Source organism: Rhinopithecus roxellana, chromosome 15, assembly GCF_007565055.1.
Source record: "Rhinopithecus roxellana isolate Shanxi Qingling chromosome 15, ASM756505v1, whole genome shotgun sequence".
NCBI classification, from domain to species: domain Eukaryota; kingdom Metazoa; phylum Chordata; class Mammalia; order Primates; family Cercopithecidae; genus Rhinopithecus; species Rhinopithecus roxellana.
Window position 1 is genome coordinate 39,370,506 of NC_044563.1, and position 11,784 is coordinate 39,382,289.

General features: G+C 47.6%; 1 protein-coding gene across 1 annotated transcript in view; it reads right to left on the reverse strand.

Moving 5' to 3' along the window:
- Nucleotides 1-3,426, reverse strand: part of FAT3 (FAT atypical cadherin 3) — a 721,964-nt gene extending 718,538 nt beyond the window's left edge. Inside the window, exon 1 of the mRNA XM_030918946.1 lies at nucleotides 3,288-3,426. The gene's annotated coding sequence lies outside the window, so the exon portion shown is untranslated. The remainder of the gene's footprint in view (nucleotides 1-3,287) is intronic.
- Between the last annotated feature and the right edge of the window lie 8,358 nt (nucleotides 3,427-11,784).

An 11,784-nucleotide genomic window follows, 5' to 3' on the forward strand; every position in this document is an offset into this window, starting at 1 on the left:
AGTGGGTATCCACCGTTTATTGCTACTCATTTCATTTTTGAGTAGCTCAGCACAACTGTAATTGCTAGTTAACAGACAGACTGGGTCCTATTAAAAAAAATCCCCAAAATGACTCCGCCAGGGACCAGAATAAATAAAATTTGAAAGAAAGATTTCTAAAAGGCTTGAGAGCCAGTCGCTGGTCAACAAACACTGGCTGTGAAAATCCTGCAGCGACAAGAGATGGAGCCAGCCCAGCAGCTGACTGATTTCTGATCTCTGAGCCAGCTGCCTTTCATGTGGAGTTCTCTGTGTGGTGTGATTCAGATGATATGAAGACATTATAACTGGACAGTTCTGGGAACTTTCTCATCCCAGTGCACTGTGCACAGAAACTGGCCCCAGCATCACTCATTGTTCAAGTTCCAAAAAGGCAACAACTGAGATTCATGATTGAATATCAACATTCGGTTTAATTCTAAGAGACAACTTTTCTCCTTGTAAAATGTTAAAAAACAAACAAACAAAAACAACAACAACATCAACAACAACAAAAAACCTTCCCCTACTCCAACCCTATTAAATAAAAAGCACATCAAAGTGCTAAAGTTATTATGCATTTTGTCTTTGTCTTTTGGAGCCTTGGTTTCCCTGGCTGTTCCTTATTCTCTCACTGTTCAACTGCTCCAGTTTAGGAATAAAGAAAGAAAAAAAAAAAGAGGAAGAAGAAGAAGAAAGAAAAAAGCAGAAGCAGTTGGCTTTGTGCAATTTCTAGGATTCTGAAGAATCACAATCTCTCAAATCTCTTCTCTCTTCCATCCCCTCCTCCCTTCCTTTCCTTCTCAGATTCAAATCTCCACGTCACACCAGAACATCATTCAAGCGTTCTGTAAATGTGAAGAGAAGTTCAGTGCCTGCTGGTGGAGAAGAAATCTGGGCTCTGTTTGATCGATACTGAGATGTGGGCACCTCGGTCCTTAATTCCTAGATGGCGGGCTTCCCCTTTCCACCACCTGAATTTGCCGCCTGGATCCGGGCAAAGTCGTCTGCAGTCTTTCTGGCCGCTTCTCTGTCTCTCTGCTTTTATTTTAACTCAGCCTGGGCGCAATCAGAGGATCTAATCCTAGCAACAAAGCCAGGAGCACAAATCCACCGTGATGAACTGGTCGGCCTGCTCCCCCGCCCCTTCCTCCCACTACCCCGGACTCGCCTTTGAAAAGACTAGCGTCAGGGCCAGAAAATTAATATGTCCGAGGCAAAGAGGAGAAAAGCGGCGGAATACAAGTGGCCAAGAGTGGTTTGGGTTTTGTTGCTGTTTATGTGTATCTTTAAAACATCAAGGCCCCACGCACAGGAACCCCAGCCGCTCAAGCCCCGGGTGGGCCCGTCGCACCTCCACAGGCGCTGCCCAGACAGCTCGCCCCCTCCCCCCGCGCGCCCTCCCTAGTCTGGCTGGGGCCGGGGCGGGTGGGGGGAGGTTCTCGCGGGTTTGTCTGACACTTGTAAATGGAAGTGGGATCCAACTTGGAAAACAAACGCGCCAGAGTCTGGGGGCGGAGAGGAGCGGGAGGAGGGGAGAGGGGGAAAAAAGACTTCAATCATTAGCGCGGTCCCAGCGTCCCTCCCTCCCGCCGTGGCTGCTGCAGGTTCGCCCAAACCCGAAGCTGAGTCCCATTGGGCGCGCGGCGGCGGCGGGATGGACCTGGAGCTCCCGGCCAAGGCGCTAGGAGTCCACCAGATTCCGCGTGCCAGAGCCACCGGCTGCCCACGCTCGGGGCCGCGGGCGCCACTCCCTCCTGGGATCCTCTCCTAGTCCTTCAAAGAGACATCACAGAGTCTCCGCAGCCTCCCTGCCCCCGACGTCCATTCCGGGGACCCCTCTCCACCGCCTGGTTTGAGCCCATTATTCCAGCGAGCTGCAGCCTCAGGATGTCACTGCCAGCACACCCGCACCCCGGGAGCTCCCCCGTTCCTCTCATCCCGGGTAACTCAAGCGGCTCTCTTAGCTCGCAGCCAAACTCCGGCCACCCCTGCATCCTTGCCCCAAGCACCCCCCGACCCCGCCCCCGCCATCCCCAGCCCACAAGAGGAGAACGGCGGAAAGTGAATAAAAGTTGCTTTCCGCAAAGCCTAATCGTAGTCAATGTTTAACCATCTCGGAAAACACACGCGACAAAAGTCAACGAGAGAGGGGAGGAGGGAATTCAGATCACAGCACAGCTAAAAATATCCGGGCTCGCCATCGCGCAAGCCGGGGGGCCAGATGCACTTTAGCTCAGCGACTCCCACTGGCGGAATCCTCGCGCTCACTGCGCGCCGCGCCAAGATGGTCCAGGCCACCTATACCGCCTCCCCGCCAGCGCCCCTCAGCCCCCTACCCTTGCCCTGCACACACACTCGCCTGTAGAGGGGATTTACCCCCCACCGCCCGGGAGTGGGGCCTGAGCTCGGAGCTGGTGCCCCTGGCGTTCTCGCCCACAACCCGGAGACAGCTCCTCCACACTCCTGGGACGGTCAGCCCCGCGCTGCTTTCTTTTCAAAGACAAGCAGCCTTCCCACATGCCCGCCAAAAATCATGCACTCTCGCAAAGCATTCCGGTTCCCTCTCCTTGTCAAGACAGCAGGGATAGTCTCTGCCCCCAACCACTCCGTAAAGGATGTCGCCCTCAGTCGAAGAGCTGCCGCCGCCGTTCACTACATCTCACCCTGCCCACAAGCCCTCAAGCCCGAGTCAGGCGTGGGGAACAGACCTGCAGACTAGTAACCCCTTCCCTTTCCTAGCGAAAGTGGAGGCTGGGCTCCCTGCTCTGCGCCGCGCCTTGCCTAGCGATGACCCAACTTGCACCTTCGGGTCCCCTAAGTGCATCATCCATCGGCATCTGAACATTCCCCACTGCACCCGAGAGGCACCGGTTGCCAAGCAGGCTCGCCACCTGAACCTTCTCATCCACCTGCAGGGGCGGCTGGGAGCCGGGGATGGGTGCACTGATCCGCAACCCCCCCTCGCAACCCCTCCCCAAATCCTCAGCCCCAAACTTGGCCAACTCTCCGTGTAAACCTCCCGGCTCCCGCCGTAGGGCCAAGTCACCCTCCCCTCCAGTTTGCAGCGGCAGCAACGGTGGCTCGGGACTGCGCGGAGGCTGGAACTTTACAAGGTGAAAAGTTTCCCCCACGCGCTCCGTCGGTTCTCGCCTCCAGAGCCCACCTCGCAGCCCATTTGCACCCAGCAGCTGAGGCTGTGCTCGGGCAGGCGCGCTCCAGCCGGTGCACCAGGCAGCGAAATCATCACGTTACAAATCCCCACGCACCCTTGCCTCCGCCCGCGATCCACGGCTCAAGGAGGCGCTTCCCCCGTGGTCTTCCTCACCCAGTGCTCGGCGCTCTTGTTCCGGGCAAGCCGGTCCCCCGGCTGCTGCCGCCGCAGTGCCCACCGCGCGCTAGCCGGGATTGAGGCCGCCAGCAGAAGCGCTCTGCGCTCGGGACGCCGCAGCCGCCGCCGCCGCCGCTGCCGCCGCCGCCGGGGGTTCGCAAGCGGAGGAGGGGAGCCGAGGGGAGGAGAACAGCAGCGGGAGGAGAGGGACGGGGGCGCGAGATCCCAATCCGCAGCCGAGTTCACAGCGCAGCCTGCCGGGAGGAGCGCCGGCTCTCCTGTCTGTTCCGAGCTGCAGCCGCCGCCGCTACTGCTCGCCGCCTGGTTGCTCCGGGCTCCCCATCACAGCCGACGCCGACGCACGGCCAAGCCCCTCTCCCATCTCCCCCTCGCGCTTCTCTCTCGCAGTCTCCTCCTCCCAAACCGCGAGCGAAAAGGGCGAGGGGGAGAGGAGTCTCGGCGTCCGGGATGACTAGCGATCTCGGAGCGTGGCGCAGGGGGAGAGGGGGCGCGCGGGAGGGGGCGGTGGGGGAGGCGCGGCGAGCTGGAGGGCATTCCCGGCGCCGGGCCTGGAAGCTGGACTAATTTTAGAGCTCGAGTCTTCCCTCAGCCCTCTGGGGCTCTAGGATAACACCAACGTCCTTTCCTGCCGCGGAGAGAGCGTGGTGCTTGCTGGTTTGGGAGAGCTTTCGCACACTGCGTTCAGTCTCACCCGCACCACAGCCCCGTGCAGGTAGAGAACGCGTTACTCTCCTGGGACAGAGAGGAAACTGAGGCACATCGAGATTAACATGGTTTATCTAACGTCCCAAGGTTAGTTTGCAGTGTGAAGATTAAACCAGCGAATGCCGTGCCTCTGGACTAAAAATGTGCCTCCCAGTGAGGGCTCCTAAGACTTTCCTAAACATTGAGGTCCTGGGGTCATCCGATTACCTTGTGGAGGAGGGAACTAGACTAAGCAGCTAACGTGGTGCAATCTCTTCATTCTTGACCTGCCCCCAATATGTTTTAAACATTTTTTGCCTTAATGGGGGAGAGGGACTGTGAAGAGAGGGATGATTGATTTGGGGCTTGATGATTGCGACTCCACCCTGTCAGCCCTCCTGGTCACTTCTGCAGCACCCACCCAAGTCCCAGGACCCCCTGACTGCACTCCCTCCATTCCCACACTGCCCGGGTGGAGACGGGACTCCACTCGTTCCTTGCTCTGTGTATCCTCACACTTTTGTCTTTCTTTTCCTCCCAGCAGAGAAGCAACCTTAACCCTCCCTACTCGCCACCTACACACACACACACACACACACACACACACACACACACACACACAGAGAGAGAGAGAGAGAGAGAGAGAGAGAGAGAGAGAGAGAGAGAGAGAGAGCAACTCACATCTGTCTCTAAGGCAAGCACAGCTGGCGAATCTCCTCCTATGCTCTCTGTCGGGCACTTTCTCCCCAACTCTGCCATTGACACCAGGGGAAAAGGGATCCCAGGACTGCAGATATCTTCCCCAGAGGAAATCGTTACTTTTTTTTGAAACATGAAATTCTCTTTGGAGAGCGAAGTAGGTCTGCTTCTAGAGGGCTATGTGCTCAATCAGTAGAGCAAGCGCTTTAAAAAGCCGGTTGAGTTTACCTTTCTGGCCTTCGCGCTCCCAGCCTGGGACCTCTGCCCTGTTCACAGCTACACAAAGGCCTCGCCACGCCCCACGGGTGGAAAGTTCCCCTTGAAAGCCTCCAGCAGCCTCGCTGCCTTGACTGCCACATAAAGCACCCGGCATGCTCTGGTCATTCTGCCCTGAGAGTTTAATGTGAATACTAAGGAACAGTGACAGCTCCTCATACATCAGCTAATTCGGGGGTAATAAGCATGATGTTACCAAGAGCTTCATTGTCACGGAAGGCCAGAAGATAGGTCTGGAGTGAAGGAAACCACTAACAGTAGGGCTAGGAAAACTTACCTCCTCTCCGAACTGTTAGCATCTAATTAATTTTATTCTGATTTTAGTTTTATTCAGCAACTTTCTAAGGCACTAAAAGTTTATTGTCATATAAATATGTCCCTGGCATGGCATTTTCCTTGTGACACAGAATGCAGCTAACTTTGCATCAAAGGTTTTAATGAATCAATGTATTTCCCACCTGAGTGCTTCTAGGGATGTGCTGAAACGAGTTGGCTCCTGCAACCAGGCACTTTGGGTAGAGGCGGCTGGTGTGGTTTGGCCACTGGGATGCTCAAGGAAGGAGTGCTGGCAGAGAGGCAAGGCATCTTCTACCTTCTGCCTGGGAAGACTGCCAGGTGAGTGGAGGAGTGGCCACTTCTGCTGCTGGTGTAGCTCTTGGATTTCAGCTTCTCCAAATGTTCTTTAATGCCTCAGAGGTGCCTTACAGATAAGTACAGAAATCTGTCTAAATTTCAGCCTCCCCATCCCTAGGCGGTACATACATAATAAAGTAAACAGTCTCTACTCCCAGGGCTGACATAAGCCATTATAGCCTGTGGGTAAGAGACTTCCTGCAAAAATAGTAGAGTGGTTTATCTAATGGGACACTTCTCTGGTCTTTTCAGATTTGCATGTCATTTACTATTCATTGTGCTAATAATTCTGATTGTATAAGAAGACTGTATTTTTTTTTTTTTTTAAAGTGCCGGCCAGACACAGTGTCTCATGCCTGGAATCCTAGCACTTTGGGAGGCCAAGGCTGGATGACCGCTTGGGGCCAGGAGTTCAAGACCAGCCTAGGCAATATATCAAGACTCTACCTCCTCAAAAAAATTAAAATTAGGCAAGTGTAGTGTCTACATACAGTGTCTCATGGCTATAGACTCAGCTACTTGAGAGGCTGAAGCAGGAGGATCACTTGAGCCCAGGAGTTTCAGGTTACAGTGAGCTATGATAGCCCCATTACACTCCAGTCTGGCTGATGGATTAAGACTCTTTCTTTAAAAACAGGTGATGTGGGTTGGGAAGGGGTGCTACTGTGTGTCAGTACAGTGGAAGGCACAGAGTTGAAAAAACAGTGAGTTTTATGAGAGTCAAGAATCTGTCGGTCATATTTTACATTTCTATCCCTGCATAAAGCCTGGCACACTCAATAAATATTAGTACATATTCAATAAATATTCAAAGAATTAACAAGTGGTGAAAACTTGAGAATCTTCTATCAAACCCAATGATTATGGTATGTAGGACATTGAAGTCCTCATAGGAAAGGAACCTATAAAAGAAAAAATTGCGAATCTATGATAAAATCATATTACTTGCCATATATCACAGCCTCCATATACCACTTCAAATCATCTGGGCCTTACCTGTTGCTTTAAGCCACTGCAGGAGCAACCAGTTCTAAGTAGTCTCCAACCAGCTTCAGACAGGTACAATCTGAAAGTGCTTTGCTCTAGGTTTCCCTTGCATCTCACCCCCACCCAGGGCTTTTTGGGTGAAGTTACAATGTGAACCAAAACCTAAAAGCATGAGAGATTAAAGAGCCTATGGTGGGAGCCCATGGATAAATACTCCTCTCTCCAACTGCAAGGAAAGGATTCAGAAATGTGTTCCATGGAGCTTCTCAGATTGTCTTTGCTAAACAAAGCAGACATTCTCCGAAGCAATGGCCAGCTTGATAACACATCCTTGTACTGGCACTCCATCCTTCCCTGGTTCTCCCCATCTGCTCCTCACATGCTTCCTGGGATCACACTTCCCAATAAAATATTTTCAGCACGTCCTTGTATCATGCTCTATTTTCTGGCAATCTTAGGCTAAAACACCTACGACCAATGCTAAATACTTATGTCAAGGAACGGACAAATGATTTTTCAAACTGCCCTATGAGGATTTTACTTTTTCAAATGTGTACCCAAGGTCACCTGTTTTGGGGACCCGTTGTACAACTAGAAGTTTTCTGAGTTAATTTCAACTTAGACTGCAAGGTTTATTAAAGAGTAAGTAATTAAATTATGCTAATTTGGAATTTACATATATGTAATTAAAACTCAAAACAGTAACTACAGGAATTTTTTAGAACTTAGACCAAAATGATCTTGTTACGGAGGAATATTTTATCACTGACATTTTTAAGAATTGTAGCTACAAAGTAATAGGAAAAAAAGACTGATTTTCTTTTTAAATTCTCTACAGATAGTGCTGCCACCCACCCCTTTGCCTGCTTGCTGTGCAGACCTCTTCTATTGGCCCACCCTTGGTACACCGCTAATTGTACTTGCAGGTGGCCTTCTTTGCCACTCAACTACCCTAAGGCTGATCAATTTCAATTCCTCTTATTTTGGAACAGCAACCAAACTAAACTTGGACACACTGAACTACTCTATTTTCGGCAAGCAAATTGTCCTACTAACTGTCTTTATCCTTTGGGAAACTCCTTCTATGCCCCTGTTTTGTCTACTGCTCTTTCTTCTCTTTGGCTGCACAGAGAATAATAAATGTAATGTCAGAGACTCATTTTTAACACATCTGTAATTCTATGTTCTTTAGGCCTCTCCTTTTTCTCTTTCTTACTCATTTGTTCATTCACTCACCCATTCATCCATTCAAAAATTATTTTTGAGCAGCTGTGTGTACTTGGCTCTCTGCTAAGTGCTGGGGATATAATGATTAGCAAAAACTGGTGAGATAGCTACCCTCATAGATCTTTGGGCCAGTGGAGAAGACATTAATCGAATGATCAAACAAAGAAAAGCAAAAGTGAGAAGGGTTACGAATGGATGATTCAAGTGGTTTAGTTAGTACCACTGCCATTCCAGTGAGGGGGAATTTTTATTCCTCTCTTTACCTTATTTACAAGCTAAAGTTCAACACGAACCATGACTAACAAGCATAAAGGATATTTAGTGTTATACCTGTTATATGTTTTGACATAATGTTGTAAATAAGGGCAAATGTTATCAGGTACCAAGGTATGAATAGTACCAGGATCCCACTTCATCATCTTTAGCAAAATTTTCATCCACGTTCTTGGCCTCTAATTAAACCGGCTTTTCTTCAAGTGTCTTGAGAATGGAATATTAGAGTTTTCCATTCAAAACCTCTGTTTTAATCTTACATGTAATTTATTAGTTCTTATTGGTGTCCCTATATTTTACTATAATAGATAAGTTATATTATGAATGAAATATACTTATGTGGACTAGTGTACTTTGATTTCCATTTATAACATATTTCTGGGGCAAAAGCATTCCAAGTTTAAAATAAGCAGCTTGCTTACTTTTGAAACATGCCTTGTTTACAATGAAGATGTTTCTTTTTTTTTTTTTTTTTTTTTTTTTTTTTTTTTTTTTTTTTTGAGACGGAGTCTCGCTCTGTCGCCCAGGCTGGAGTGCAGTGGCCGGATCTCAGCTCACTGCAAGCTCCGCCTCCCGGGTTCCCGCCATTCTCCTGCCTCAGCCTCCCGAGTAGCTGGGACTACAGGCGCCGCCACCTCGCCCGGCTAGTTTTTTGTATTTTTTAATAGAGACGGGGTTTCACCATGTTCGCCAGGATGGTCTAGAACTCCTGACCTCGTGATCCGCCCGTCTCGGCCTCCCAAAGTGCTGGGATTACAGGCTTGAGCCACCGCGCCCGGCCCAAGATGTTTCTTTACCAAAGGGAAAGTTGTAATCTAAAAGTGAGGTAATAATTTATTATAGGTGTATTAGTCCATTTTCACATTGCTATAGGGAACTGACTGAGACTGGGTAATTTATAAAGGAAAGAGGCTTACTTGACTCATGGTTCCGCATGGCTGGGAAGGCCTCAGGAAACTTATAATCATGGCAGAAGGCAAGGGGAAGCAAAGCGTGTTCTTCATAAGGCAGCAGGAGGGAGAATGAATGCAGAAGGAACTGCCAAACACTTGAAAAACTGTCAGATCTCGTGAGAACTCATTATCACGGAGAACAGCATGGGGGAAACTGCCCCCATGATCCAATTACCACCACTTCATCTCTCCCTTGACATGTGGGGGTTATAAGGATTATAAATCAGATGAGATTTGGGTGGGGACACAAACCACTAACCATATCAATAGGTACCATAAAGTCTTAGAAAGGAAGATAAAGCTTATCTATTTATTTCACTGTCTTTTGATTTGCCTACATCATAGCTGCTATTTCTTTTCTCTAGTTACTTCTGTAGTCCACCTCCAAAAATAATCTAGGCATAGAATGAAGACTTTTGTCTACTTGCTAAAAGGAAAAAAATACACAATCTTCTTCCTCATTGGTTGACTAAAGGAGAAAAGAAAAACTAGAAAGAAATACATCTCAACTAAGGAGTCTCAAAAACAAAGAGAAGGGAAAAAGCCTTACCACAATGTTGGTGAGTAAATTATAGCAATTTGTTTTTTATCTGATCTTAATTAAAGCAGTGAAATACTATTAAGAATAAATGTTGGCATATTGCCTCAAATTAAGGAACATCGACATCCTTTTCATTTTGAATTCATGAAAAGGGCTATTTACTCTTATTTTTGAATACTTTGGCTGAACAAGTTAATACTCATTTCTTTTCACCAGGGCAAATGTTAGCCATGAATGTCAATGTAATTTTTCAAAAGTGAATTGCATCAAACTATTTGCATAACAAAAAATCACTGCAGAACAAGTACCTTGCTGCCTGCAGTTGTGTTGTCAAAAAGAAACTGCAAGAACATCTATTTTCTTTCCTTTCTTTTTTCTTTCTTTCTTTCTTTTCTTTTCTTTTCTTTTTTTTTTTTTTGGACACAGAGTCTCCCCAGAGTCTCCCGGCTCCTTTTTGTATTTTTAGTAGAGATGGGGTTTTGCCACGTTGGCTAAGCTGATCTGGAACTTCTGACCTCAGTTGATCTGCCCACCTTGGCCTCCCAAAGTGTGAGATTGCAGGTGTGAGTCACCGCACCTGGCCCTCATTGTCTACTTTCAAAGCTGATAACTTTGTTCACCTGTAAATAATTAGTTACCAAATATGGTTGATTTTCAGTAAAGTGAAACAACTACTGATTATGAGGAAGTAGCGGGTTCAAAGAGTTGATAATAGGATTCAGTTTTTTTCCACTTCAAAATTTGCTTTTCTAAATTTCAATCAAAGTCTTCAGCCATACTACCTTTATTTTCAGTTCTTTGCTACCCTGCCAGGCCTAGGAAATTTTCTGGTGACTGCCAGTCTGGGTCTAGTTTCCGTGTTCTCATTGGCAATTGGTCTTTACCTCTGTGATACCACTTCTCACACAGCCTCATCCTCATCTTCTGTTTTTGTGTCTCCAGCGACTAGGAGCCTCTTTAGGATAAAGGCTGATCTTTTATCTCTGTGTTACCAAGGTGAGCTTCACATGGTGAGTGCTCAACAAAATGTTTGCTTGTTGAATGAATAAATATTAACCAACCTTATATATTTGGGTTTTCAAGAGATCAGAGAGAGTGAGGTTATCATACATCTACACTGTCTTACATTTCTCTAGAGGGAAGCCTAAGTCAGTGATTCTCAAAATGTAGTGCCTGGACCAGCAACATCTGCATCAATTTAGAACTTGTTAGAAATGCAAATTCCCAGGCCCCAGGCTTAGTGATGCAGACATTCTGGGGGTGCAGCCCAGCAGTTTGCATTTCAGCAAGATCTCCTGGTGATTCTGATACGTGCTCAAATTTGAGAACCACTAACCTAGATCTTCCCACTCCTAACATGCACACACTGCTCACAGTTCAGTGTAAATCCAGGTGGACCCTGATCCCATGTCTTCAAAAATGAAAGTACCATACTTCTTTAACCCAACTTTTAAATCTATGCAAAGAAAGTCGTTAGTTAACCTAATTTGGCAAAAACTCCAAATTATCCTCATTGCTCCCCGATGGTGAGGTGTTTGGGTTTGAAATGCCAAATAATTGCTTCAATTAGCCAATTCATTTTGCTTAGGTAGGCACAGCTGGAGGTAATAGCGTCCACTGTATCCTAAAGGTGTTCCAGCCTCTTCCCCTAAGGTTGAAGCCAACTACAGACCTGCTGAGGAGGGGGAATTAACCACTTGGCGAGAGAACAGAGCCAGTATCCTCACCTATTTGGCCACGTTAACAGTTTTCTTTCTTTTACATCCTGGTTCTTTTGATTTTATGCTACTAAGGTCTGGCCTGTGATTCATAGAGGGAAGTGCTTCCCCATATAGTCAAGCACACTTGGGGAGCATCTCCCCATAGTTGGAGATGCTATGTTGGAATCATAATAGAAGAAGGGAAGTAACTGGAGGAAGTTCTGCTGTCTATTGTCTCAGCTGCTTTGATTTTCCTGTTAAGTAGCATTTTGCATGGATGTGAACTGGAATGAAAGTTTGTGCACCTTTTGAATGTTATTGCCATCATAGTTACAGGGACACACTTTATTTTTGAAACCCTGGGATGAGAATTTTGAGGCAAGTAATTACAAGCAATCCTTGTTGATGTTAATAAATAATCAGATTACTTACAAGGATTAT